This window comes from Equus caballus, chromosome 3 (assembly GCF_041296265.1).
Source record: "Equus caballus isolate H_3958 breed thoroughbred chromosome 3, TB-T2T, whole genome shotgun sequence".
NCBI classification, from domain to species: domain Eukaryota; kingdom Metazoa; phylum Chordata; class Mammalia; order Perissodactyla; family Equidae; genus Equus; species Equus caballus.
Window position 1 is genome coordinate 103,917,758 of NC_091686.1, and position 6,228 is coordinate 103,923,985.

The window sequence follows — 6,228 nt, forward strand, 5'->3', positions numbered from 1 at the left end:
TCTCTCTGCCAACTGAAAGGACAATGAGCCATTCCCAATGACTATTTGCAAGGTGCAGGGTTAAGGTATTTTTTTGCATGTAGTTAAAACCAGGCAATGAGTCAGTGAAAAAAATTCCCCATGAAATGGCTTTTAGATGTACTTGTTCACTGTTCGTACAAGCGTTTATCTTAAAAGGATATGCTCATCTGTTCCAGTCACTAACATTTATTCTCATCCAAGCCACAATTAACTCCTGTTGAAAATTTTGTTTTCAAGATTATTATGGAACTTAATCACATCTATAGACAAAGCCAGTTAGTCGTTTGAACTGGGTATCTCTTGCAGAACAGTCTGCATCATTGTGGACAGACCACAAAACACCTAGACAAATGCTCCCCACAATCTGTCACCAAATCAATGTAAAGTCAACGTTCTATGGATGGAGGGATGGGGTAGAGGTCTCCCCAAATATTCTTGTTACCTTCAAGGGAACACCAAGATGTGCATGTGTGAATATATAACATCCCAATATTGTTAGAATATACATATATATTCCATCCTGTGGCCAAAATACACCAAAATATTTCTGTAAATGTATGTGTTCTTTGTGGATGTGGCCCTTATAAATCTGCACACTCATGTGGTTCAATCATAATAGTTTATTCAAAGAAAGTAACACGACTACCAAAATGGTTAAAAAGTAATTCAAACTCATTTGGAATCCATCACACCACCAGTATGTCCTCTCTCTTTCTCTACACTTTTCTCTCACCTGCATATGCTACCAAGAGTGATTTTTTTCAAATGACCCAAAACTTTCTTCCTCACATAGCCTCTGTGGCTTCTACATAAATCACTAATGTAGATTGGCCTAATATCGCCTCAGCCAACAACTTCTCTTTGGGAATAGAGAAGAGAAGCTGGAAAATTGAGGATAATAATGCACATGAGCAGTTTTCCCCCAACACAATGCTAATATTTAAATAAATGTCATCCAAAAGTTGTGAAGTTTTACTCTAATCAACTTTCTATTGTGAGGAACAGAAATCCATTCAAATTAGCTCAAGAAAAAAATGAGGGAAGGGAGTTGTTAATGCAAGGATGCAATAGGCATTATTTGAGCATCCAAAAGCAGGAAATTAAACATAGTTGGGCCTCCCTAGAAACTGTAAATTCAGAAACGGAGTCTTCTCTTTCTGTTTCTCAGGGGCCTATCTCTATCTCTGTTTATGTGCTCTGTCCTCCATGTTTCCCTTCCCAAGTTTCTCCGTTTACTCATCTTACACATGCCCACAATGGGGACCTCAGCCTCTGATCTTTTAGATTGGGTCCTCTTAGTCAAAACTCCTTCTGTGTGTCTTACTTCAAATTCCCAAGAGAAAGATCCTAATTATCTACTGGTGAAAGAGTGGATTCACTGGCCCAATCAGCCATAGCTGAGACATGAGGTCCCATGGGACATAATACTCCCACTTCAAAGAATATAGCCTACACTCTAGGCACACCTTTCGAATTCTGGAATCCAAGTGAGAACCAGCAGTATAATCCTGATGTCTGACATGAGTTTGTGACGGGTTGTGGTGGATCAGATTATTCACCATTCATTCCAACTTTCTTCTTATACTGCAGAAAACATTTCTCAGATTCTCTTGAGGAGAGATTTCTGGATATAAACTAGTTTCTACTAAATTAGAAGCACTTATTAGATTTTAGAAGGTAAGTATGAGGTGAAGGTCTTCCTTCTGCCTTGGTTTTGCCATTGCAAACACAGTCATGTAAATATTGGGGCTTACTGTAGCAAGATTTGATGTCCAGCCCCTAGTCTCATGAGAGTGGGGGTAGAGGAAGTCAGGAAGCTGGCCCTGAATCACAGCCAAGGTGGTGTGTTCTTGAGGACAGAGTTCCAGTGGCAGCCTCCTAATTCCTCACATTCCTGGCAAAGAAAGCAGCTTCCCTGGTAGGCTGGTCTAGTGGGTTTGTTCCAGAGGTCATTCCCAGGGACCCGGCCCACATCTGAAACCTATAGCCCTTCCAAAGAGTGTTAGCACCTAGATCCTTATATTGAACCTCTTTCTGCTAAACATAGCCACAGTGGTTTCTATTTCCTACAACTGAAAGAGTAATTGGGCCCAAATCAATAGAATTCAGTGCCTCGATGAAAATGTAGAGGAGAGAGAATGATGAACAGTCAGGAAATATATCACGGGGATTGGAAAATTACCCTGAGGTAACCAAGAGGCTTAGTCTCCATTCTGGCTGGCTAAATATAGAAGATTCCTTTGGATATAACCATATAAAGTATTATGCAAGTGTCTTCTGTTAAAGAAAAAACAGAGCTGGACAGTAGTTAAAGCAGTAAAAACAGATTTTATTCAGGACTATTACAATAAGGTAAAAAAGATCTCAGAACAGAATTGAGCTCAATTCCAAATGCAACATGGAACAGTAGAGATTTATAGCCAAGGACTAGGGTGGAGTGTCAGTGAGTGGAAAATTACTGAGAGGAAATATCAAGTATCAGGGGAGTGGGATTCTGGTTACACAGACTTAACATGATTCTTGCTGAAGGCAGAACAGGGTGATCAGATATCGCCTGGGGGATCATGCAGGATGAGGAATTCGACCAGGTATTAAGAGTGGAGGATTCTCTCTAAACTGGTTTAGCAGGATTTCTGCTAAAATTGGGTAGTGCAAAGATGGACATGAAAGTCCAAAGGTCAAGGCCTAGTTGAGAAGAAGATTCAGAGGAACTGGACTAAAGGTTGGTCAAGGAGGTACTCTTTTCTACCTTTACCTAAGATGTACAGGTCTGGATTCTTATAGTGGGGACTCTAAGGAAATGAAAGAGTAAGCCCAATCTATTGGCAATTAAGTAAAATCATTGCCACACTTTGAAACCTACAAGAAACTAAGTGAGAATTAACACTGATGGGAGAAAAAAAAAATCATTCCCCTTGCACCAGCAAGACAACCACCACGTTGAGAACAACTTTAGCAGCCCCAGAAACCACAGCAACAGGTTAAAAACCAGATAGGTGAATGGAGACCAACCATGGTAACTGCAGCAGGTGAACATTAGTAGAGGTCAGATCATGAGACACTCGGAATAAGTAGGCCAAGTGTCCACTCTTTCACCAAGCAATGGCACAGCCCAGCCCTCCAAGTCTGAGCCTCAGGGTCATTGCTACTAATATCAGTGGCCATATTTCTGACTTTACAGGTGAACCACGCTCCCTTTATTTTCCTTGAGAAAAGTAACACAAATCTAAAGAAAGATTCAATCAAATACTTTCTTATTGGAGTTCTAGCATGACATCAGAGGCAAAGGTACACACATCTCTGAATTTAGAAAACAGGAAGAACACACATGAACACAAATATATTTAGAATTAAATGAAGAAGAAAAGGACTTTGATATTTTTATGATATAAAGAAAAGATAAGAAGGATCTATGTCAAAAGGAAAAAGGATAAGGATGGCAATGGTAAAAAGGAATTTATTAAACAAAATTTACTGAGTGCCTACTATTCCCAGGCATTTTTCTAAGCCCTGGGGATATAGCAGTGAATAAGAAATACAAGGAAAGAAGAGGTGGTAGGTAATGAGACTTAAGAGACTCTGTAAGTAGGTTAGATAAGATTGATGAAGAAATTTTATAAAGCAGTTTTGTTGTTGTCCTTCAGGAAACATGGAGCCACAGAATTTTTATTTTTTTAATTCAAAGAGATAATTCTGGTCTATGTTAGAAATAGATTAAAAAGAGATAACACTTGCAATAGATGAAAGAGTTAAGGGGCTATTGCAATAGTCCAAGCAAAACTCGTTATCATCATTATCACTATCATCATCACTTGATCTTGGATAATTATCTTCTAATTGCTTTCATAACTTCTATTTTGGATAATTAAATAGCAGTAATCGTGTTGGTAAATGCAGAATAGGAAGTGTTTCCTGTTTTGGTTTGGGTGGGGAAAGGAATACAGAGTACTAGTTGTGACCTGTTGAATTTGAAGTACGTATATCACAGCTAAGTTGAGGTTAGTTCAATAGGTCAATGATTTTAGTTTGAGAATTATGCCTCCCTGCTGTGCTTAATGGAAATGTTTGCCAGACCAAGAGACATCAAAACATCAGTTTCTCTGCAGTACATACCACTGAGGGCTTGAATTTACCCTGATTTTAGGTACTGCTCAAATCAAACTAACCTTATCTTCTCTCCCTCAGTGTTTCTCCTCCAAGGAATGAATTCCCTGCAACGTTCAAGGGGAACTTTTTATGAAAAAATCTTAGAGGATAGATTCTCTCCCTTGGGAATTCCCTCTCCTGGGAATCACTTAATTAAAACAATTCAATCCAAAGTTCATGAAAACTTGAGGGCGGAGGCCGCCATTTTGAGGTGGTCCATTGTGAAGAACTATACGCGGGCAGAGGAATGACAGAGAACCTGGACTTCCATCAGAGAAAAATCAAGTAGATTTACAACACAAGTGATAGACCATATGGCCAAAGGACAAAAGAGATTGCAGCAGAAGTTGTCTGACATTCTTCCAGTCTCTGAGAGCTTCCCAATGGCCCAAGGGCATCAGGGACAAGAAGTATTAATGTGTGGATGTCTCCAGCCTTCTCGTTAGTCTCCCCAACCTCTTCTGATCATCTCCTCTCCTCTTCAAGGAAGTTTATCTCTTTGCTAACTAGTTTTTCTTTAAATTGAAAGCATAGGTAGAATTCTGGCAAGATGGGAGGAAACTGGGAAGAATTCTTAATTGAATCAGAAAGAAAAAAAAGCCAGAAAACATGGACCAAAGGAGAGAAAAATTCTGGGATCACTGGGTATCAGGAAGAGTTCTAGCGGTAGTTTGTTAAAGTGAAAGACTCTGGAGAGGTCTGGGGGTCAAGAAAAACAGAAAGAGGATTTGTGAAAGTGTTGCTATGGTTTACAAATTAGGTTATTTTAAATCATCTTCAAAAGACCCAAGAAAATAATATTGTTATTTAATATATTTTGGCTGCTACGCTATGCTGACATAGAAATGACTGGATACTGACTGGATAATGACTGGATATTTCTTAACAATTCTGAGATTGAATCCTGAACTTATTTATTGTACCATCTCTCCACACTTTGCTGTGATACAGGGGTAGCTATCTTTGTTCTTATTTCACAGAGAGAAAAACTGGAGCTCTGAAATTCTATTTGGAATGAGGATATATGGAATTCAACTATCTCTTCCTTCAGCCTGACCTTCTTTTAATTTAGATGAAGTTTTAATATTCGTTGAAAGTAAAAATAAATGGATAAATATTAAATAGCAAAACAAGTGTTAAACCTTCTATCTCTGGCTTTAATGCGCAGTCCTCTAACAGACTGCCCCCGCCCCCAGCGCACTATTCAATGTGCCCTAAATGTAATGATATCAAGTTCACTGCCATTTAAGTCTTTCTTCATTCAATAGCTGGGGAAATTGTCATTGGTATGCAAACTGGTCTCAGGCAAGGAACATTACTCTTTAATCTCCTAATTTTAATTGGTATGCCATCATGCAGACTGGGGTTGCTAATGGTCTAGTTTGTAGATTAAGACCAGCAGACCTGAACTGCAGTATGCCATTAGTTACAAATAAAAAGAGGAAAAACACTGAACAATGATAAAAGAGCCCATTCCAAATCACAGAGAAGATGATTCTTCCTCATCTTCTCCAAGGTTCATGACCCTATTTCAATGTCCATTTGTAACAGGATTCGGATTAATGCTTTCTGCTTGGTCAGATAATTTCAGAACAGTTGGTAAATTGAAATGATTTGCTGTGTATATACCAATGTTATTGGCTGGCCCAGGAAATGTTGCTGAACAATTTGCTCACAAATGACATTGTTTCAACTGATAGAGCTGTTTCTTTCACTAGGAAACAGATATTTTAAATGCAAAGAATCTTTCACTATTTAAGAAAAGCATATTTTTCTCCAATGGAATTAACTGTCATTATTACTTCTAGTATCTCTTTACCCTCTGAGAAGTAAAGAGTCTAATACATTTTAATCTTTCACAGAGTTCACACACATATCTGTCACCAGTGAAGAAAAGGAAAGTGCCAAGTGGAAAAAGAAATTGATGCTCAGATGTTACCAGATCAGGTTCATTTTGCCTGCCACACAATTATGCCAATCACCAAGATGATGAGTTTGCAGTGGAGAAATGATTTATTCACAAGGAAGCCAAGAAAGGAAATGGGAGAACAAATCTCAAAT